Source organism: Cherax quadricarinatus, chromosome 10 (assembly GCF_038502225.1).
Source record: "Cherax quadricarinatus isolate ZL_2023a chromosome 10, ASM3850222v1, whole genome shotgun sequence".
NCBI lineage: Eukaryota > Metazoa > Arthropoda > Malacostraca > Decapoda > Parastacidae > Cherax > Cherax quadricarinatus.
In genome coordinates, this window is record NC_091301.1 from 26,299,154 (window position 1) to 26,323,726 (window position 24,573).

Genomic DNA, 24,573 nt, shown 5'->3' on the forward strand with positions numbered 1-24,573 from the left:
GTGCAACTAATGTGACATTTATTGTGGCAACGTTTCGTTCTCCAGGAGCTTTATCAAGCTCCTGGAGAGCGAAACGTTGCCACAATAAATGTCACATTAGTTGCACTTGTGTCCTTTTACTTTACATTTATCAGTGATAAATGATTATGAAAACCGACAGTTGAAGATTGATATACTTATACAACATATGGGAATCTTTATTAAGGGAACGTTTCGCCACACAGTGGCTTCATCAGTCTCATACAAAGCAGAAATGGGTAAGGAGAGGAGGAGTTTGAGGTAATCAGTCCCTCAGCCTGGAATCGATGTGTTAGCTCATACACAGCTTGCTCTTCTTGTTTTCTCCAATTTCGTCCCACGAGCGCCTAGCAGCTGGGTTAAGCCCTGGCTATGTTTCTTCGACTGTGGACACTCCTCTCCACCGATATTCTTCGACTATCCCGTCTTCCCAGCTCACCCCACATGGGGTCTTACCTAAACTCTCTTGATCCTGAAGAAACTTCTGGGCACCCCTGGATCAACATACGCTACCGTCACCCCTGTTTGTCAGGTGTCCCTCCCGATCATCCGAACAATCAACCTTTCCTTCACTACCATGGATCCATCATCTATCAGGAAGACATCACCTAACCTGTCTTCTGTTTGTCCACCTATAGAACGCTTCCATCCCAGGAACATTTAACGCAGTAGCCAACGCTATCATCGATCTTAATAACCTCCCAGAAATTAAGTTCTGAGGGTGTGAGTTAGACCTGATAGCTTGTGCTACCAGGTCGGTTGCCGTGTTCCTCCCTTAAGTCAATGTGACCTGACCTGACTAGGTTGGGTGCATTGGCTTAAGCCGGTAGGAGACTTGGACCTGCCTCGCATGGGCCAGTAGGCCTTCTGCAGTGTTCCTTCGTTCTTATGTTCTTATGTTCTTAAGTCGACTCCAAGAACCACCACCCGTCTGGTATACATATCCTGGAATCATTTGCGCCTGTGGATACTGATGTACTCATCCCTAAAGCAACCAAACCCACTACCGTCCCTGCCGTCTCTGCACCCACTACTGGTACTTCAATCCAAGAAATACAAAACGCTACGGTCGTACCCCACCGTGGTTGCTGAAGCCTTCACCAGCAGTTACCCCAATGGGTAACGGCTGATGAAGGCTTATTTCACTCTTTTTGCTAATAAATCAATCAAGTTTATTAATGCGGGGTTTACAGATTTTGGATATTGTGTGGTTTACATTTTATAAAATACTAATTACAGAGGGGGCCACTATGACACCTAGCATGGCTAGGCATTTCGGGCACACTTAGAGTAATTCTTAACTCTAAAATATTACAGATTATGGAGTAAGTTGGTATTAAGGCTAAGTGACTACATTATAGTTTGTGAATTTAGCAATGTGAATGCTTTTGTTTTGGTACAATACATAGTTTCTATATTGGAGTATCACAGGCAAACTTATGACTAGTTAGGATTTATTAGTTTAAGATTAAGATTCGTATTTCTGAGTTTATAGCCAAATGGGTGAGTGAAAGTGTGAACCACCAGGTGGTTTTCATGTAGTTAGTTGACGGGGTGTATCAGGGAGATATGTTTTCTAACGGTACATTTGAAAGTGATGAATGTGACTGCAGTTCTAGAGTTTTCTGGTAGAGTGTTCCAGATTTTAGGCCATTTGATATACACTGAATTTTTGTAAAGGTTTAGTCGGACATGGGGAATGTCATAGAGATGTTTGTGTCTGGTGTTATGCCTGTGGGTCCTGTCACAACTATCAAGAAAGCGTTTTAGGTCAAGGTTAATATTGGAATTTAAGGTCCTGTAGATGTAGATTGCACAGTAGTAAGTGTGAATGTTCTGAACAGGAAGTAAGTTGCCAGGGTGTGTTGCCAGGGATGGGATTTAGTGATTATTCTTACTGCGGCTTTAGGTGTGTTGCCGCAGTTGATCTCCAAGCACAAATAGCATAGGTGAGGTATGGATAAATGAGTGAATGGTATAGTGTGAGAAGGGCAGTTTGCGGCACGAAGTATCTTATCTTGGAGAGGATCCCAACTAATGTAAAAGGAGTCAAAGAAGAAATCATCACTAGCACAGAGAACCAAAAAGCTGACGACCACGTCCTCGGACTTAATTTATCCACTCATTTTCGTGTACACTATGAAAGGTCTTACTGAAATCCATATACAAGATATAATTTTCTTTATCTTCGTCTACCGCCTCAAATACCTTAGTAAAAAAGTTAGTAAATTTGTGAAGCAGAAACGCCCCTTCGTAAAACCGTGTTGTGATTCATTGATTGAATTATATTTTTCAAGATAGTTTGAATTTCGTCTGCAGTTATTGATTACATTGCCTACTGAAGTTAGGCTTATCAGTCTATAGTTTAAAGTTAACGATCTATCTCCTGATTTGTAAATAGGTATCACGTTTGCCAATTTCCACTGAACTGGTACGATATCCTTTTGTAGTGATTTGTTGAAGAGACTTGCTAACTGTTTACTAAGTTTCTCTTACATGCCTTTATAACCCTAAAGCCAGTTTGTCAGGGCCAGGTGACTTGAATGATTTTATCCTGTTGGACGATCATGTCGTTGGCGACTTGATCTTGTACAATTTATATCTATACTGACCTGTAAAATTATTGATTTCTGGGTTTTTATTTGTGCCCTTTTGTGTAAAAACAGAAAGGAAATAAGTGTTAATAAGAATACACATTTTTTTTGTTACTGACTGTGAGCCGACCTGAGTTACATTTAATTGACCTATCTTTTCCTTACTCTTGGTCTCATATACATGAAAGAAACCCTCACACTCGTTCAGCTTGATCGACACCATGCCTAACCCTTCTAGGGTAGGGTAGGTGCCTGAGCCCGAGCCTTTAGCTCATAAGACTGTCATTCCCATTTGCCCCCTTGGGGTGGGGATGGCAGACCAGAGAGGCCTAGCTTGTGGCTAGGCCTGGGGACAATTGGTCCCAAAGATGAGGAGGTACTTATGCCTCCTCCCATGGGAGACTTAGGTCTCAGACACTCCCTAAAGAGGGAGTCAAGGCCGGGCCACCACTTGGACAAGGCCCGGGCCGGGAGACTACCGGCTAATCTTTAACTAACTAACTCGTTCAGCTTCACAATCTCTTTTAGTCTCTTATTCCTTTTTATGTATCCCTCTTAAAGTGAATATATTGGTCTGTAAGGTGACCCTCTCCTTTGGTTTGCCTGTAATTGCCTCTTTACACTGAAAATATATTTAAGTCTGTCATTCATCTATTTATGTTCATTTATATTTGATTTAATTTCTCTGTTAAGAATATATGTGCAGTGAGCAGCTTGTACTATGTTCTGGAAAATGTCGTATTGGTAACTATCACCCCCGTGTGTCAGGTGTCCGTCCTGATAGTCCCGGGAGGTGACCCCCGTGTGTCAGGTGTCCGTCCTGATAGTCCCGGGAGGTGACCCCCGTGTGTCAGGTGTCCGTCCTGATAGTCCCGGGAGGTGACCCCCGTGTGTCAGGTGTCCGTCCTGATAGTCCCGGGAGGTGACCCCCGTGTGTCAGGTGTCCGTCCTGATAGTCCCGGGAGGTGACCCCCGTGTGTCAGGTGTCCGTCCTGATAGTCCCGGGAGGTGACCCCCGTGTGTCAGGTGTCCGTCCTGATAGTCCCGGGAGGTGACCCCCGTGTGTCAGGTGTCCGTCCTGATAGTCCCTGGAGGTGACCCCCGTGTGTCAGGTGTCCGTCCTGATAGTCCCGGGAGGTGACCCCCGTGTGTCAGGTGTCCGTCCTGATAGTCCCTGGAGGTGACCCCCGTGTGTCAGGTGTCCGTCCTGATAGTCCCGGGAGGTGACCCCCGTGTGTCAGGTGTCCGTCCTGATAGTCCCGGGAGGTGACCCCCGTGTGTCAGGTGTCCGTCCTGATAGTCCCTGGAGGTGACCCCCGTGTGTCAGGTGTCCGTCCTGATAGTCCCGGGAGGTGTCCGTCCTGATAGTCCCTGGAGGTGACCCCCGTGTGTCAGGTGTCCGTCCTGATAGTCCCGGGAGGTGACCCCCGTGTGTCAGGTGTCCGTCCTGATAGTCCCGGGAGGTGACCCCCGTGTGTCAGGTGTCCGTACTGATAGTCCCTGGAGGTGACCCCCGTGTGTCAGGTGTCCGTCCTGATAGTCCCGGGAGGTGACCCCCGTGTGTCAGGTGTCCGTCCTGATAGTCCCGGGAGGTGACCCCCGTGTGTCAGGTGTCCGTCCTGATAGTCCCGAGAGGTGACCCCCGTGTGTCAGGTGTCCGTCCTGATAGTCCCGGGAGGTGACCCCCGTGTGTCAGGTGTCCGTCCTGATAGTCCCGGGAGGTGACCCCCGTGTGTCAGGTGTCCGTCCTGATAGTCCCGAGAGGTGACCCCCGTGTGTCAGGTGTCCGTCCTGATAGTCCCGAGAGGTGACCCCCGTGTGTCAGGTGTCCGTCCTGATAATCCCGAGAGGTGACCCCCGTGTGTCAGGTGTCCGTCCTGATAGTCCCGGGAGGTGACCCCCGTGTGTCAGGTGTCCGTCCTGATAGTCCCGGGAGGTGACCCCCGTGTGTCAGGTGTCCGTACTGATAGTCCCTGGAGGTGACCCCCGTGTGTCAGGTGTCCGTCCTGATAGTCCCGGGAGGTGACCCCCGTGTGTCAGGTGTCCGTCCTGATAGTCCCGGGAGGTGACCCCCGTGTGTCAGGTGTCCGTCCTGATAGTCCCGAGAGGTGACCCCCGTGTGTCAGGTGTCCGTCCTGATAGTCCCGGGAGGTGACCCCCGTGTGTCAGGTGTCCGTCCTGATAGTCCCGGGAGGTGACCCCCGTGTGTCAGGTGTCCGTCCTGATAGTCCCGAGAGGTGACCCCCGTGTGTCAGGTGTCCGTCCTGATAGTCCCGAGAGGTGACCCCCGTGTGTCAGGTGTCCGTCCTGATAATCCCGAGAGGTGACCCCCGTGTGTCAGGTGTCCGTCCTGATAGTCCCGGGAGGTGACCCCCGTGTGTCAGATGTCCGTCCTGATAGTCCCGAGAGGTGACCCCCGTGTGTCAGGTGTCCGTCCTGATAGTCCCGGGAGGTGACCCCCGTGTGTCAGGTGTCCGTCCTGATAGTCCCTGGAGGTGACCCCCGTGTGTCAGGTGTCCGTCCTGATAGTCCCGGGAGGTGACCCCCGTGTGTCAGGTGTCCGTCCTGATAGTCCCGAGAGGTGACCCCCGTGTGTCAGGTGTCCGTCCTGATAGTCCCGGGAGGTGACCCCCGTGTGTCAGGTGTCCGTCCTGATAGTCCCGGGAGGTGACCCCCGTGTGTCAGGTGTCCGTCCTGATAGTCCCGGGAGGTGACCCCCGTGTGTCAGGTGTCCGTCCTGATAGTCCCTGGAGGTGACCCCCGTGTGTCAGGTGTCCGTCCTGATAGTCCCGAGAGGTGACCCCCGTGTGTCAGGTGTCCGTCCTGATAGTCCCGGGAGGTGACCCCCGTGTGTCAGGTGTCCGTCCTGATAGTCCCGGGAGGTGACCCCCGTGTGTCAGGTGTCCGTCCTGATAGTCCCGGGAGGTGACCCCCGTGTGTCAGGTGTCCGTCCTGATAGTCCCGGGAGGTGACCCCCGTGTGTCAGGTGTCCGTCCTGATAGTCCCGGGAGGTGACCCCCGTGTGTCAGGTGTCCGTCCTGATAGTCCCGGGAGGTGACCCCCGTGTGTCAGGTGTCCGTCCTGATAGTCCCTGGAGGTGACCCCCGTGTGTCAGGTGTCCGTCCTGATAGTCCCTGGAGGTGACCCCCGTGTGTCAGGTGTCCGTCCTGATAGTCCCGGGAGGTGACCCCCGTGTGTCAGGTGTCCGTCCTGATAGTCCCGGGAGGTGACCCCCGTGTGTCAGGTGTCCGTCCTGATAGTCCCGAGAGGTGACCCCCGTGTGTCAGGTGTCCGTCCTGATAGTCCCGGGAGGTGACCCCCGTGTGTCAGGTGTCCGTCCTGATAGTCCCGGGAGGTGACCCCCGTGTGTCAGGTGTCCGTCCTGATAGTCCCTGGAGGTGACCCCCGTGTGTCAGGTGTCCGTCCTGATAGTCCCGGGAGGTGACCCCCGTGTGTCAGGTGTCCGTCCTGATAGTCCCTGGAGGTGACCCCCGTGTGTCAGGTGTCCGTCCTGATAGTCGCGGGAGGTGACCCCCGTGTGTCAGGTGTCCGTCCTGATAGTCCCGGGAGGTGACCCCCGTGTGTCAGGTGTCCGTCCTGATAGTCCCTGGAGGTGACCCCCGTGTGTCAGGTGTCCGTCCTGATAGTCCCGGGAGGTGTCCGTCCTGATAGTCCCTGGAGGTGACCCCCGTGTGTCAGGTGTCCGTCCTGATAGTCCCGGGAGGTGACCCCCGTGTGTCAGGTGTCCGTCCTGATAGTCCCGGGAGGTGACCCCCGTGTGTCAGGTGTCCGTACTGATAGTCCCTGGAGGTGACCCCCGTGTGTCAGGTGTCCGTCCTGATAGTCCCGGGAGGTGACCCCCGTGTGTCAGGTGTCCGTCCTGATAGTCCCGAGAGGTGACCCCCGTGTGTCAGGTGTCCGTCCTGATAGTCCCGGGAGGTGACCCCCGTGTGTCAGGTGTCCGTCCTGATAGTCCCGGGAGGTGACCCCCGTGTGTCAGGTGTCCGTCCTGATAGTCCCGAGAGGTGACCCCCGTGTGTCAGGTGTCCGTCCTGATAGTCCCGAGAGGTGACCCCCGTGTGTCAGGTGTCCGTCCTGATAATCCCGAGAGGTGACCCCCGTGTGTCAGGTGTCCGTCCTGATAGTCCCGGGAGGTGACCCCCGTGTGTCAGATGTCCGTCCTGATAGTCCCGAGAGGTGACCCCCGTGTGTCAGGTGTCCGTCCTGATAGTCCCGGGAGGTGACCCCCGTGTGTCAGGTGTCCGTCCTGATAGTCCCGGGAGGTGACCCCCGTGTGTCAGGTGTCCGTCCTGATAGTCCCGAGAGGTGACCCCCGTGTGTCAGGTGTCCGTCCTGATAGTCCCGGGAGGTGACCCCCGTGTGTCAGGTGTCCGTCCTGATAGTCCCGGGAGGTGACCCCCGTGTGTCAGGTGTCCGTCCTGATAGTCCCGGGAGGTGACCCCCGTGTGTCAGGTGTCCGTCCTGATAGTCCCGGGAGGTGACCCCCGTGTGTCAGGTGTCCGTCCTGATAGTCCCGGGAGGTGACCCCCGTGTGTCAGGTGTCCGTCCTGATAGTCCCTGGAGGTGACCCCCGTGTGTCAGGTGTCCGTCCTGATAGTCCCTGGAGGTGACCCCCGTGTGTCAGGTGTCCGTCCTGATAGTCCCGGGAGGTGACCCCCGTGTGTCAGGTGTCCGTCCTGATAGTCCCGGGAGGTGACCCCCGTGTGTCAGGTGTCCGTCCTGATAGTCCCGGGAGGTGTCCGTCCTGATAGTCCCTGGAGGTGACCCCCGTGTGTCAGGTGTCCGTCCTGATAGTCCCGGGAGGTGACCCCCGTGTGTCAGGTGTCCGTCCTGATAGTCCCGGGAGGTGACCCCCGTGTGTCAGGTGTCCGTCCTGATAGTCCCTGGAGGTGACCCCCGTGTGTCAGGTGTCCGTCCTGATAGTCCCGGGAGGTGACCCCCGTGTGTCAGGTGTCCGTCCTGATAGTCCCGGGAGGTGACCCCCGTGTGTCAGGTGTCCGTCCTGATAGTCCCGAGAGGTGACCCCCGTGTGTCAGGTGTCCGTCCTGATAGTCCCGAGAGGTGACCCCCGTGTGTCAGGTGTCCGTCCTGATAATCCCGAGAGGTGACCCCCGTGTGTCAGGTGTCCGTCCTGATAGTCCCGGGAGGTGACCCCCGTGTGTCAGGTGTCCGTCCTGATAGTCCCGAGAGGTGACCCCCGTGTGTCAGGTGTCCGTCCTGATAGTCCCGGGAGGTGACCCCCGTGTGTCAGGTGTCCGTCCTGATAGTCCCTGGAGGTGACCCCCGTGTGTCAGGTGTCCGTCCTGATAGTCCCGGGAGGTGACCCCCGTGTGTCAGGTGTCCGTCCTGATAGTCCCGAGAGGTGACCCCCGTGTGTCAGGTGTCCGTCCTGATAGTCCCGGGAGGTGACCCCCGTGTGTCAGGTGTCCGTCCTGATAGTCCCGGGAGGTGACCCCCGTGTGTCAGGTGTCCGTCCTGATAGTCCCGGGAGGTGACCCCCGTGTGTCAGGTGTCCGTCCTGATAGTCCCGGGAGGTGACCCCCGTGTGTCAGGTGTCCGTCCTGATAGTCCCGGGAGGTGACCCCCGTGTGTCAGGTGTCCGTCCTGATAGTCCCGGGAGGTGACCCCCGTGTGTCAGGTGTCCGTCCTGATAGTCCCGAAAGGTGACCCCCGTGTGTCAGGTGTCCGTCCTGATAGTCCCGGGAGGTGACCCCCGTGTGTCAGGTGTCCGTCCTGATAGTCCCGGGAGGTGACCCCGGTGTGTCAGGTGTCCGTCCTGATAGTCCCGGGAGGTGACCCCCGTGTGTCAGGTGTCCGTCCTGATAGTCCCGGGAGGTGACCCCCGTATGTCAGGTGTCCGTCCTGATAGTCCCGAGAGGTGACCCCCGTGTGTCAGGTGTCCGTCCTGATAGTCCCGGAAGGTGACCCCCGTGTGTCAGGTGTCCGTCCTGATAGTCCCGAGAGGTGACCCCCGTGTGTCAGGTGTCCGTCCTGATAATCCCGAGAGGTGACTCCCGTGTGTCAGGTGTCCGTCCTGATAATCCCGAGAGGTGACTCCCGTGTGTCAGGTGTCCGTCCTGATAATCCCGAGAGGTGACTCCCGTGTGTCAGGTGTCCGTCCTGATAATCCCGAGAGGTGACCCCCGTGTGTCAGGTGTCCGTCCTGATAATCCCGAGAGGTGACTCCCGTGTGTCAGGTGTCCGTCCTGATAACCCCGAGAGGTGACTCCCGTGTGTCAGGTGTCCGTCCTGATAATCCTGAGAGGTGACCCCCGTGTGTCAGGTGTCCATCCTAATAATCCCGAGAGGTGACCTCCGTGTGTCAGGTGTCCGTCCTGATAGTCCCGAGAGGTGACTCCCGTGTGTCAGGTGTCCGTCCTGATAATCCCGAGAGGTGACCCCCGTGTGTTAGGTGTCCGTCCTGATAATCCCGAGAGGTGACCCCCGTGTGTCAGGTGTCCGTCCTGATAATCCCGAGAGGTGACTCCCATGTGTCAGGTGTCCGTCCTGATAATCCCGAGAGGTGACCCCCGTGTGTCAGGTGTCCGTCCTGATAATCCCGAGAGGTGACTCCCGTGTATCAGGTGTCCGTCCTGATAATCCCGAGAGGTGACTCCCGTGTATCAGGTGTCCGTCCTGATAATCCCGAGAGGTGACTCCCGTGTGTCAGGTGTCCGTCCTGATAATCCCGAGAGGTGACCCCCGTGTGTCAGGTGTCCGTCCTGATAATCCCGAGAGGTGACCCCCGTGTGTCAGGTGTCCGTCCTGATAATCCCGAGAGGTGACTCCCGTGTGTCATGTGTCCGTCATAATCCCGAGAGGTGATCCCAGTTGACATTGTTCAGATAATACTTCATCCCAGTAAAGTCGGCGGCACTAAAATCAGGGACTTAAATTTTACTGTCATTATCTCAGTAGCTCCGTGATAATATTGAACCTTGGCGATGTGTGATCCCTTCCTCCAGGCTGAGGGACTGACTGTCTTCATGAGGGGGTGGACTGAATACATCGTCTTTACATTTCTACTGTTTCTGCTGCCTCTGTACTCGACTGAAGAAGCCTACTGTGTAGACGAAAAGTTTCGGAATAAAGTTACCTAACTGTTTGATAATAGAGCTGTGGATGAGTGGAACAAACTCCCGAGTAGCGTCACTGGGTAGGTTTAAAATAGATTGGTACATGAGTGAGTGTGGGTGAGTTGGAGTCAGACCTGCCTAGCATGGGCCAGTAGGTCTTGCCGCAATGTTCGCCCATTCTTTTGTTCTTACATGAGTAGGTACGAGTTAGACCTGTCTAGCCTGGGCCAATAGGTCTGCTGCAGTTCTTCCCCCGATGTTCTTATTGTGACTAAACGATACTTATGTACAGTTCAGGACATTTATTAAAGGAAACGTTTCGCCACGAGTGGCTTCTGTACATAAGTGTCTTTTCCCACATCTTGTCGGTATCGCCATACCATTTCCTCACTAAACGATAGTTCAGGACGGGCCGAAACGTCATTAAATTCCTCTCCTATGTGAGATTTTTGGTGAATTGTTTCAAGCAGCACCAGAGGCTGTACATGGAACAAGTTCATGCCTCAACAAAACAAAACCATACCACGGGTGGGATTTGAACTCGCGGTCAGAGAGTCTCAAAACTCCAGACCGTCGCGTTAGCTACTGGGCCAGCTAGCTTCAATAAGATTCATCCAACTGGCCCAGTGGCTAACGCGACGGTCTGGAGTTTTGAGACTGACCGCGGGTTCAAACCCCACCCGTGGTATGGTTTGTTTGCAATCGTGTCATTACGATTCCGTGAGTCATGCCTCAACATCCAAGGTATGGAATGAGAGTCGAGTAGGGGGTGTAGTGAAAAAGAGAGCACCAGGCCACTCCTTGTAGCTCTCTGTGCCCAACTAATAAGTAACCATACTGGAGCAATCGAGCAACATACCCCACCCTGCCTGCCTGTCTCAGAGAAGGCGGAATTGAAGGTGTGGCTAACAGTAGTTTGCACTGGTACCATGCTACTACCCCCTCCCCCCCACATACACACTTAAGCTTTGTGCAAGAAAGATATAAAATACCGACAATATGAAAGTTAAGACACATGTGCAACATCTGGATATCTTTATTGTAGACGTTTCGCCATCCAGTGGCTTTATCAATACAGATTCTAGGACATAATTAGAAGACAGTAGAACTATATACAAAAGATGAGGTAATCAGTCCCTCAGCCTTGGAGTTAGTGTTCACAGCATCGTGGTGGTGGAGAATCTGGAGCAAAGGCAAGAAGACTGGCGGTTATATAGGCGTCAGTGGATAGGGACGTGTAGCAGACGAGGGCATAGTCACTGGTAGGCGGGATTCCCCAGTGGAAGTAGGTCCTACCCAAAGGAATGGGTTAGCTGTAGTAGCCGTGAAGAAGGTCTTCTAACTATGTCCTAGAATCCGTATTGATAAAGCCACTGGATGGCGAAACGTCTACAATAAAGATATCCAGATGTTGCACATGTGTCTTAACTTTCACACTTAGGCTTTAAGATCATCATACCACAAACATTTTAATGTAATTTATGCAGTGATTACAGTATATGTATGTATAAAGTTTGGAGTAATTATGAACGGTATTGACAATTCTATCGTTCAGAACATGAGAAAACATTACCAATACTTCCTCAAATACGGGGATTGAACCCCGGTTCCTAAGTGTGTGAGCTGAGGCTGTTGCCATCTGAACTATGTGTACTCAAGCAGCATTTGGTATTCCCAGACGGTCACTCATGCAGATCCTAATGCAAATAACCGCTGCCTAATTTTGCTGATGGGACGAATAGTGTTGTGCTAAATATGGTATTGACGATGGTAACCTAGATACTTCTGTTCTTGGAGATGTAACAGTCTCCAGATTCTTTGCGCATGGAAAGTGACAAGTTCCGGACTAACCGGTTCTTGACTTACGTCTGTTTCATCCTACAATATTTAGTCACTTCTTTATTTGACTGAAGAAGCCTGTAGAGTAGGCGAATCGTTTCAATAATAATACCCAATGTTAATAAATGGCTCAGAGAACCGACAAGTTGAATTAGACACATGTACAACACTTGGGTGTCTTTACTGAGGAAACGTTTCGCCACATAGGAGCTTCATCAGTCCTATACAAAGTAGAATGGTGATGATTGGGAGTTTGGGGTAATCAGTCCCTCAGCCTGGAATCGATGTGTTCTGTCCATCACTTTCTACAAGAGTAATGGACTAAACATATTGATTCCAGGCTGAGGGACTGATTACCTCAAGCTCATCCTCTCCTTACCCCTCTCTGCTTTCTATTGGACTGATGAAGCCACTGTGTGGCGAAACGTTTCCACAATAAAGATACCCAAGTGTTGTACATGTCTAATTTATCAATAATAATACTTATTGTTATTATTAAAGATTCGCCGGTATTCTCCATGCCCGGGCCTTTTCCAAGTGGTGGCCCGGCCTTGGCTCCCTGTCTAGCGAGTGTCTGAGACCTAAGTCTGCCATGGGAGGAGGCACAAGTACCCCCTCATCTTTGGGACCAACTATCCCCAGGCCTAGCCATAAGCTAGGCCTCTCTGGTCTGCCATCCCCGCCCCAAGGGGACTAATGGGAATGACAGTCTTGTGAGCTGCAAGCTCTGGCTCAGGCACCTACCCTACCCTAGAAGGCCTGGCCATGGTGGCTCAGGCACCTACCCTACCCTAGAAGGGCTGGGCATGATGGCTCAGGCACCTACCCTACCCTAGAAGGGCTGGGCATGGTGTCGATGAACAATAATACCTCATATGTCTTATTCATCACACAATATACTGTTTATTTTTTATGTTAATAGATTCTTATGCTGTTGTTTTTATTAAATAATTAGCTTACTAATAATGACTCTTGAAAACTCTTTCATATCCTGACTTATCCTGTCAGACAACAGATAATAAAAAAAATCGTTTCTACACACTTCCTGTGCATCTAGGTTTGTAGGGCAGAAATTGTAAGTTGCTGTGGTAAATATTTTGGAGTTCCCATACGTAAACATGCGAGTGTATGACAAAAAACCCACGTAACCTAACCTGTCTGCGGGGCTTTTGTCCTAATTTGCACTGTAACAAAGGGAAGGGGGGGGGGATGGGGGCTTCCCGAGCGGCTTTTGTGTTATGAAGGCTTTTGTCCAGAGATCATAAACATACTGCCATGTTTATGGGGGTTCGATGTTTACTGATGGTGCTACACACTCTTGTACCTCCAGTAATGATCCTACTATCATTTTTTTTATCCTCCATCACCTTGGGTATTTTTTATTTGTGGATAATCCTACCTAACCTAGCCTAACCTAAAATCCTTACATAACATAACAACATAACACAGCATAACATAACGTAACATAACAGAATCTAACGTAAATTAACTTAAAATGAGGATATAGTATTTATAAATTTACAGGAAATATTAAGAAATTGGTGCTGGCAATGTTGTAAGGGAATTAACGTAATAAAGTGACGATATGTTGCAGCACAGACTGATGTAAGAGTTAACCTGAGTATAGTGAAGGTGAAGGGTGAATGTATGCAATTTCTTGCTTTGATATTTTAGACCTTCATATCTTGTGTATTGATGTTGCATTAACGTTTATTCTCCCAGTCTGCCATAAAGTGGCTCCAACAAGGCGCCTGAGCAAACACTAAGACATTAAAAAACGTTTTGGTCCTGGCACCTTGATCACTTCTAACAGGACCAAAACGTTTGCTAATGTAGATGTATCAGTGCTTGCTCACGTGTCTTGTAAAACCACTTATCAGTAAAGAACACCAGGAGTAAAGTATTGCAGAATGCGAACGTATGTTGCATCAGATGAAGCTGCGTATTCATTTACGTGTTTACTTGTGAGATACAAAGAGATGAACAGGACAAGATCCTGTCCACTCTCTACACATGTGCTGCTATGTATGATAATTCTATGTAACTGTATTTGTGTATACCTGAACAAACTTACACTCTGACACTGACTTGGAGAACCTCCAGGGTGACGTCACGACTGCGCTGTTATATCAAGACTCACGAAATCGTAATGACACGATTGCAAACAAACCATACCCCGGCCGGGATTGAACCCGCGGTCAAAAGAGTTGTGGCTAGCTGGTCTAGTGGCTAACACGACGGTTTGGAGTTTTGAGACTCTTTGACCGCGGGTTCAATCCCGGCCGGGGTATGGTCTGTTATATCAAGTTTAGATTCTTAGAAGACGTGGACGTCACTGTTTACTTGGTCAATCATCGAAGACAGGATGTGACAAGGGCAGCTTCATGCAATGTATTACAACCCCGTGCCATGATACGTGCTCTGTGTCACTTCTCAGCTGGTTTATTGATAAGGCAATATATGCCACGGTATATTCCTTTGTTATGAGGTATCCCTCCCCCATGTTATGCTAAGTGCTGCTACGTTATGAGGTATCCCTCCCCATGTTATGCTAAGTGCTGCTACGTTATGAGGTATCCCTCCCCCATGTTATGCTAAGTGCTGCTACGTTATGAGGTATCCCTCCCCATGTTATGCTAAGTGCTGCTACGTTATGAGGTATCCCTCCCCATGTTATGCTAAGTGCTGCTACGTTATGAGGTATCCCTCCCCATGTTATGCTAAGTGCTGCTACGTTATGAGGTGTCTCCCTACGTTACGCTTTGTGTTACCTTGTTAGGTATCCCTCCTCATGTTACGCTATGTGCTGCTACCTTATGAGTTATCCCCCATGTTACACTGTGTTGCTATGTTATGAGGTATCCATCCTCCCATGTTATGCTATGTGCTGCTATATTATGAGGTATCCCTCCCTTATGTTACGCTATGTGTTGTTACGATATGAGGCATCCCCCATATTACGGTATGTGTTGCTACGTTATGAAGTATCCTTCCCCATGTTAGGCTGTGTTGCTACGTTATGAGGTATCCATCCACATGTTAGGCTATGTGTACCTACGTTATGAGGTATCCCTCCCCCATGTTACGCTGTTATGAGGTATCCCTCCCCATGTTACGCTGTTATGAGGCATCTCTCCACATGTTACGCTAAGTGCTGCTACGTTTTGAAGTATCCTTCCTCATGGTACCATATGTGCTATGTTATGAGGTATTCCTCGTCATGTTACACTATGTGTTGTTATGTTCCGGAGTATCCCCATGTTACGCTATGTGCTGCTGTTATGTGGTATCCCCACGTTACGCTATGTTCTGCTACGTTATGAGGTATACGTCCTCATTATGCTATGTTATGAGGTATCCCTCCTCCCATGTCATGATGTATTACAACCCAGGAATTCAAAGGCTGTTATCCTGGGTGTAAAGGGAGCAAAATAAACACAACAGAAAAACTTTTGACTTATATTATCCTTTACCAAGTAAGAACAGAAGTATGTACACTATATACACTATGTACACCATAGGTATTAGTGCACTCCACGGTAAGCAAGGCAGAATAGATGCCACTAGAGAGCAGACCGTGTTGCAACCAGCTGTAGAATGGAAATGACAAGGGCGAACAGGCAGGTGGTGCCCACGACACCTCTGCGATTGCCAGAACCATCTTCTCATTGGCTGAACTTGGGTACTGATCGAACGACGGGGCCCCATCGTCCGACCCTAGTACTGGTTCGCTGGTTGGGGGAGATAGCCTTTCAGTGAGGGCGTGTACATGCGCCAAATAAAGGTTACGTACTCTTTGCACGCCACATGATGTGTTACTATGTTTTGAGGTATTCTCCATGTTATCCTATGTGCTGCTTTGTTATGAGGTATCCCCATGTTATGATATGTGCTGCTTCATTATGAGGCATCCCCATGTTATGCTATGTGTTGCTATGTTATGAGGCATCCTTATGATTCACTATGTGTTGCTGCATTATGATGTATCTCCATGTTATGCTATGTGTTGCTATGTTATGAGGTATCCTCATGTTATGCTATGTGTTATGTTATTAGCTATCCCCCATGTTACGCCGTGTGCTGCTATCTTATGAGGTATTCCCCTTGTTATGCAATGTCATGAGGTATTCCCATGTTCTGCTATGTGTTGCTATGTCATTAGGTATCCATTGTTACGCTATGTTATGAGGTATTCCCATGTTATGTTATGTTATGAGGTATCCCCCATGTTACGCTATGTGCTATGTTCAACCGGGGTGAGTCCATCTTTTCCCATACGAAGTTACGGGTTTGTTGCAGGAAAGAGCATTCCAAACTCTCAAAGAAAAGGTAACTTCTGCTCCTATTTTGAAATTTCCAGATTTTTCAAAGCCTTTCTATCTAACAATGGATGCTAGTTCCATTGGCATAGGTGCCGTCCTAGCTCAAAAAACTGATAGTAAGTACAACGCAGTTGCATTTGCTAGTCGTGTCCTTACGAAGGCTGAACGTAAGTATACAGTAACTGTGTTTTAAAACACTTCCGAGACATCATATATCAATACCCTGTTCATGTCCTGACTGATCATACTCCACTGATTCCTTTATTCCAGAATAAACAACCAACTGGAAACGTAAGGGTTCTTAATGGAGTGATGGTGAATGATAACTCACTGAAACTGTTATACGTAGTATATTGAGTATATGCGTGGTAGGAAGCCCAGCCTGCAGTCTGGTGTCCAGACTGTCTGAGGGTATGTGACTGGCTAAGCCCTCGCTGGCAGATTATGCTGATATAACAGTATTTGAAAAGTCTGAGGCATCACGGCTAGCATATTTATAAATATGTTGACAGCGCGGTATCCCCCATGTTACACTATATATTGCTATGTTATGAGGTATCCCCCCATGTTATGCTATGTGTTACAAGGTACGAGGTATCCCATTATTATGCTGTTATGAGGTATATACTTGATCAATATACTACCACTTATTACTACTGCTACTATTATTACTACTGCTGCTACTACTACTATTATTACTACCGCTATTATTATTATTATTATTATTATTATTATTATTATTATTATTATTATTATTATTATTATTATTATTATTGTTATAATTACTACTGCTATTCTGCTACTACTACTACTGCTGTCACCACTACTATTACTACTACTGCTACTACTGCTGTTACTACTACTACTACTGCTGCTACTATTATTACTATTACTACTGCTGCTGCTAATACTACTACTGTTACTACTACTACTGCTGCTGCTACTATTACTATTACTACTGCTGCTGCTGCTGCTACTACTACTGCTGTTACTACGACTACTACTGCTACCACTACTGCTGCTACTACTACTACTACTACTGCTAGTATTACTAATATTATCTCTGATATACATCATAACTTCCCTATTCTTCCTGTTAACTTGATCGGCGTGGAATGATCTACAGCCTTGTACGTGGCATTTAGAAGACATTCCTCTATGTTGCAGGATGAACCAGGTCTCTGATGTAGCAATAATATCAATGCTTCCTGAACATGCAATTAATCTTAGCTCATCTATCTTATTTTTAGCGATGCTACTGTTATTGGAAACTGTGATGAACAATCATGTCTTTTGAACATTTTCTTGGTGTATCTTGGCAGTTTTTCCCACACACATCCATATTAACATGTCATTACCCAATCAGGGTGTCCCATAGCTCGATTGCTAGCGTACTCAGCTCACACACTGAGGTCCGTGGTTCGATTCCCGGTACGGATGGAAGCATTGGGGCGTGTTTCTTTAAGACACCTACTGTCGATGTTCACCTAGCAGTAAAATAGGTACCTGGGTGTTAGTTGACTGGTGTGGATCGCGTCCTAGGGACAAAATTGGCCTAATTTGCCTGAAATGCAATTCATAACCAGGGGCTGTCTATATAGTAATATGTCAGCTAGGTTTGTATACCTTGTACATGTACTTGTGGAAATAAAGAGTATTATTACTACTCTGTTAACTATGTCATCAGTACAGAGAAACACACACCCTGTTTGCTGTGTCATCAACAAGACGCGAGTGATTGATATATAACGAAACTGATGTAAAGTGGGAATTTTGACGTATCCTCTTTGGCGTGAATGTTGAAGGAAGTCAGAAGTCGAAAATAAATTAATTATTAGACGCCAGAGCGTTAGGAAGTAAAACACTGAACATTTAGTAATGTACTCCTTTTAAATTTTATGTAATCTCCCATTATGAAACAATTAAAAACTCGGTCACTTTCGATTTCATTTACAAAAGTGTTCCGTCCAGAGGTTGTGACGACGAAACGTGTGAGTGACGCAATAAGTACATTAAGGCCAGTATCTGGTCCAGTTGCTTAACTTCTTTGTTTCCGGTCACTGTGGTCACTAGAAACACGCCAGGATGTGACGATATTTTAGTACCCGCGTTAGTGGACCATCACAAATGAAGGAGGAGGGTCGACCTATTCACTATATGTTCTGTAAATGTTAAGGTATTACTGGTCCTTGAGACTTAACAGTTGCCTATAAAATTAACCAGAAATGTAAAGTCTCAAAGTTCTCAGAAATGTTGTAGGGTACAGTCCAAACTTTGGTGCAAAATATTAGTTTGGCTAAATTAATGTATTTAGCCTCAGGTCTCTGATAGAATGTCATGCACCAGATCTTGTCCTTCAGGTCAACACAGTGAAACTACTGAAAGACTTGAAGCCGTGAAAATTGTCCATTGTTGTCCGGTAACGAGGATGATGCGGTCTTGATCCACCTGGAGGCCTGGTCTGTGACCGGACCGTGGGGGTCTTGATCCACCTGGAGGCCTGGTCTGTGACCGGACCGTGGGGGTCTTGATCCACCTGGAGGCCTGGTCTGTGACCGGACCGTGGGGGTCTTGATCCACCTGGAGGCCTGGTCTGTGACCGGACCGTGGGGGTCTTGATCCACCTGGAGGCCTGGTCTGTGACCGGACCGTGGGGGTCTTGATCCACCTGGAGGCCTGGTCTGTGACCGGACCGTGGGGGTCTTGATCCACCTGGAGGCCTGGTCTGTGACCGGACCGTGGGGGTCTTGATCCACCTGGAGGCCTGGTCTGTGACCGGACCGTGGGGGTCTTGATCCACCTGGAGGCCTGGTCTGTGACCGGACCGTGGGGGTCTTGATCCACCTGGAGGCCTGGTCTGTGACCGGACCGTGGGGGTCTTGATCCACCTGGAGGCCTGGTCTGTGACCGGACCGTGGGGGTCTTGATCCACCTGGAGGCCTGGTCTGTGACCGGACCGTGGGGGTCTTGATCCACCTGGAGGCCTGGTCTGTGACCGGACCGTGGGGGTCTTGATCCACCTGGAGGCCTGGTCTGTGACCGGACCGTGGGGGTCTTGATCCACCTGGAGGCCTGGTCTGTGACCGGACCGTGGGGGTCTTGATCCACCTGGAGGCCTGGTCTGTGACCGGACCGTGGGGGTCTTGATCCACCTGGAGGCCTGGTCTGTGACCGGACCGTGGGGGTCTTGATCCACCTGGAGGCCTGGTCTGTGACCGGACCGTGGGGGTCTTGATCCACCTGGAGGCCTGGTCTGTGACCGGACCGTGGGGGTCTTGATCCACCTGGAGGCCTGGTCTGTGACCGGACCGTGGGGGTCTTGATCCACCTGGAGGCCTGGTCTGTGACCGGACCGTGGGGGTCTTGATCCACCTGGAGGCCTGGTCTGTGACCGGACCGTGGGGGTCTTGATCCACCTGGAGGCCTGGTCTGTGACCGGACCGTGGGGGTCTTGATCCACCTGGAGGCCTGGTCTGTGACCGGACCGTGGGGGTCTTGATCCACCTGGAGGCCTGGTCTGTGACCGGACCGTGGGGGTCTGGATCCACCTGGAGGCCTGGTCTGTGACCGGACCGTGGGGGTCTTGATCCACCTGGAGGCCTGGTCTGTGACCGGACCGTGGGGGTCTTGATCCACCTGGAGGCCTGGTCTGTGACCGGACCGTGGGAGTCTTGATCCACCTGGAGGCCTGGTCTGTGACCGGACCGTGGGGTCTTGATCCACCTGTAGGCCTGGTCTGTGACCGGACCGTGGGAGTCTTGATCCACCTGGAGGCCTGGTCTGTGACCGGACCGTGGGAGTCTTGATCCACCTGGAGGCCTGGTCTGTGACCGGACCGTGGGGGTCTTGATCCACCTGGAGGCCTGGTCTGTGACCGGACCGTGGGGGTCTTGATCCACCTGGAGGCCTGGTCTGTGACCGGACCGTGGGGGTCTTGATCCACCTGGAGGCCTGGTCTGTGACCGGACCGTGGGGGTCTTGATCCACCTGGAGGCCTGGTCTGTGACCGGACCGTGGGGGTCTTGATCCACCTGGAGGCCTGGTCTGTGACCGGACCGTGGGGGTCTTGATCCACCTGGAGGCCTGGTCTGTGACCGGACCGTGGGGGTCTTGATCCACCTGGAGGCCTGGTCTGTGACCGGACCGTGGGGGTCTTGATCCACCTGGAGGCCTGGTCTGTGACCGGACCATGGGAGTCTTGATCCACCTGGAGGCCTGGTCTGTGACCGGACCGTGGGGTCTTGATCCACCTGTAGGCCTGGTCTGTGACCGGACCGTGGGAGTCTTGATCCACCTGGAGGCCTGGTCTGTGACCGGACCGTGGGAGTCTTGATCCACCTGGAGGCCTGGTCTGTGACCGGACCGTAGGAGTCTTGATCCACCTGGAGGCCTGGTCTGTGACCGGACCGTGGGGGTCTTGATCCACCTGGAGGCCTGGTCTGTGACAGGACCGTGGGGGTCTTGATCCACCTGTAGACCTGGTCTGTGACCGGACCGTGGGAGTCTTGATCCACCTGGAGGCCTGGTCTGTGACCGGACCGTAGGAGTCTTGATCCACCTGGAGGCCTGGTCTGTGACCGGACAGTGGGGGTCTTGATCCACCTGGAGGCCTGGTCTGTGACCGGACCGTGGGGGTCTTGATCCACCTGGAGGCCTGGTCTGTGACCGGACCGTGGGGGTCTTGAGCCACCTGGAGGCCTGGTCTGTGACCGGACCATGAGGTCTTGATCCACCTGGAGGCCTGGTCTGTGACCGGACCGTGGGGGTCTTGATCCACCTGGAGGCCTGGTCTGTGACCGGACCGTGGGGGTCTTGAGCCACCTGGAGGCCTGGACTGTGACCGGACCATGCGGTCTTGATCCATCTGGAGGCCTGGTCTGTGATCGGACCGTGGGGGTCTTGATCCACCTGGAGGCCTGGTCTGTGACTGGACCGTGGGGGTCTTGATCCACCTGGAGGCCTGGTCTGTGACCGGACCGTGGGGGTCTTGAGCCACCTGGAGGCCTGGTCTGTGACCGGACCATGAGGTCTTGATCCACCTGGAGGCCTGGTCTGTGACCGGACCGTGGGGGTCTTGATCCACCTGGAGGCCTGGTCTGTGACCGGACCGTGGGGGTCTTGATCCACCTGGAGGCCTGGTCTGTGACCGGACCGTGGGGGTCTTGATCCACGTGAAGGCCTGGTCTGTGACCGGACCGTGGGGGTCTTGATCCACCTGGAGGCCTGGTCTGTGACCGGACCGTGGGAGTCTTGATCCATCTGGAGGCCTGGTCTGTGACCGGACCGTGGGGTCTTGATCCACCTGTAGGCCTGGTCTGTGACCGGACCGTGGGAGTCTTGATCCACCTGGAGGCCTGGTCTGTGACCGGACTGTAGGAGTCTTGATCCACCTGGAGGCCTGGTCTGTGACCGGACCGTGAGGGTCTTGATCCACCTGGAGGCCTGGTCTGTGACAGGACCGTGGGGGTCTTGATCCACCTGGAGGCCTGGTCTGTGACCGGACCGTGGGAGTCTTGATCCACTTGGAGGCCTGGTCTGTGACCGGACCGTGGGGGTCTTGATCCACCTGGAGGCCTGGTCTGTGACCGGACCGTGGGGGTCTTGAGCCACCTGGAGGCCTGGTCTGTGACCGGACCATGAGGTCTTGATCCACCTGGAGGCCTGGTCTGTGACCGGACCGTGGGGGTCTTGATCCACCTGGAGGCCTGGTCTGTGACCGGACCGTGGGGGTCTTGATCCACCTGGAGGCCTGGTCTGTGACCGGACCGTGGGGGTCTTGATCCACGTGAAGGCCTGGTCTGTGACCGGACCGTGGGGGTCTTGATCCACCTGGAGGCCTGGTCTGTGACCGGACCGTGGGAGTCTTGATCCATCTGGAGGCCTGGTCTGTGACCGGACCGTGGGGTCTTGATCCACCTGTAGGCCTGGTCTGTGACCGGACCGTGGGAGTCTTGATCCACCTGGAGGCCTGGTCTGTGACCGGACTGTAGGAGTCTTGATCCACCTGGAGGCCTGGTCTGTGACCTGACCGTGAGGGTCTTGATCCACCTGGAGGCCTGGTCTGTGACAGGACCGTGGGGGTCTTGATCCACCTGGAGGCCTGGTCTGTGACCGGACCGTGGGAGTCTTGATCCACCTGGAGGCCTGGTCTGTGACCGGACCGTGGGGGTCTTGATCCACCTGGAGGCCTGGTCTGTGACCGGACCGTGGGGGTCTTGAGCCACCTGGAGGCCTGGTCTGTGACCGGACCATGAGGTCTTGATCCACCTGGAGGCCTGGTCTGTGACCGGACCGTGGGGGTCTTGATCCACCTGGAGGCCTGGTCTGTGACCGGACCGTGGGGGTCTTGATCCACCTGGAGGCCTGGTCTGTGACCGGACCATGCAGTCTTGATCCATCTGGAGGCCTGGTCTGTGATCGGACCGTGGGGGTCTTCATCCACCTGGAGGCCTGGTCTGTGACCGGACCGTGGGGGTCTTGATCCACCTGGAGGCCTGGTCTGTGACCGGACCGTGGGGGTCTTGAGCCACCTGGAGGCCTGGTCTGTGACCGGACCATGAGGTCTTGATCCACCTGGAGGCCTGGTCTGTGACCGGACCGTGGGGGTCTTGATCCACCTGGAGGCTTGGTCTGTGACCGGACCGTGGGGGTCTTGAGCCACCTGGAGGCCTGGTCTGTGACCGGACCATGCGGTCTTGATCCATCTGGAGGCCTGGTCTGTGATCGGACCGTAAGGGTCTTGATCCACCTGGAGGCATGGTCTGTGACCGGACCTTAGGGGTCTTGAACCACTTGGAGGCCTGGTCTGTGACAGGACCGTGGGGGTCTTGATCCACCTGGAGGCCTGGTCTGTGACAGGACCGTGGGGGTCTTGATCCACCTGGAGGCCTGGTCTGTGACCGGACCGTGGGGGTCTTGATCCACCTGGAGGCCTGGTCTGTGACCGGACCCTGGGGGTCTTGAGCCACTTGGAGGCCTGGTCTGTGACCGGACCATGGGGTCTTGATCCACCTGGAGGCCCGGTCTGTGACCGGACCGTAAGAGTCTTGATCCGCCTGGAGGCATGGTCTGTGACCGGACCGTGGGAATCTTGATCCACCTGGAGGCCTGGTCTGTGACCGAACCGTAAAGGTCTTGATCCGCCTGGATGCCTGGTCTGTGACCGGACTGTAGGGGTCTTGATTCACCTGGAGGTCTGGTCTGTGACCGGACAACCGGGGTGTTGATCCACCTGGACACTCTCCAGGTAAAGTCCAAATAGACTACCACGACGACGACCACCAACACGACTACCAACACCTAAACAACTACCAACACCAACACGACTACCACCACTAGCACGGCTACCACCACCAATACGACTACCACCACCAATACAACTACCACCACCAATACAACTACCACCACCAATACGACTACCACCATCAACACGACTACCACCACTAGCACGACTACCACCATCAACACTACTACCACCACCAACACGACTACCACCACCAAAACAACTACCATCAACAACACGACTACCACCACCAACACTACTACCACCACCAACACGACTACCACCACCAAAACAACTACCATCACCAACACGACTACCACCACCAACACGACTTCCAGTATCACCATCAGCACCACCACCATCAACACGACTATCATCACCATCATGACCACCGCCACCACCACCAACATCAACACGACTACCACCACCACCACCACCACTATCACCACTACCATCACTACCACCAACACCACCCCCATCGCCACCACCGCCTCCACTATCCCCATCACCACCACAATCACCACCATCACCAACACCATCACCACCATCACCACTACTACCACCATCATCACCACCACCACCATCACCATCACCACCATCACCACCTCCATCACCATCACCATCATCACCCTCACCACTACCACCCCTATCACCACCACCATCACCACCACCACCATCACATCCACCCCCATCGCCACCCCCATCGCCACCACCATCGCCACCACCATCACCACCACCATCACCACCACTATCGCCACCACCACCGTCACCACCACCATCATTACCATCATCAGCACCACCACCATCATCACCACCACCATCACCACTACCACCACCATCACCACCATCATCACCACCACCACCATCACCACTACCATCACCAGCACCACTACCACCATCACCCCTATTACATCACTACCACCACCATCATTACTATCACCACGGCTCCCCCACACCACTACTACCACTACCGCCACCACCATCACTATCACTACGCCCCCCCCTCACCACTACCTCCACCAATACCACCAGTATCACCCCCCCTTATCTTCACAAATAATGAGGACCTGATAAGAGACATAAGAATATAAAAAACAACTAATTCCGATCACAACCTAATCGAAGTCCAGACGTACATGCATAGGGGTCCTGATCAGCAGAACGCATGTACCTGTGAAGGTGTCTTCACAAAATACAACTTCAACAACAAGAACATCAACTGGGACCAGGTAAACCATGTCCTAAACGAAACATGTTGGGAAGATGTCTTAAATGACATGGATCCAAACCAGTGCCTTGAAAGGATCAACTTCCTGGCAGCCGAAGCATGTTCTAGGCATATTCCCCTAAGAAAGAAGAAGAGCTGGAGTAAACTGGAGAGAGAAAGACTCTCCCTCTACAGAAAACGACGAAGAGTCACT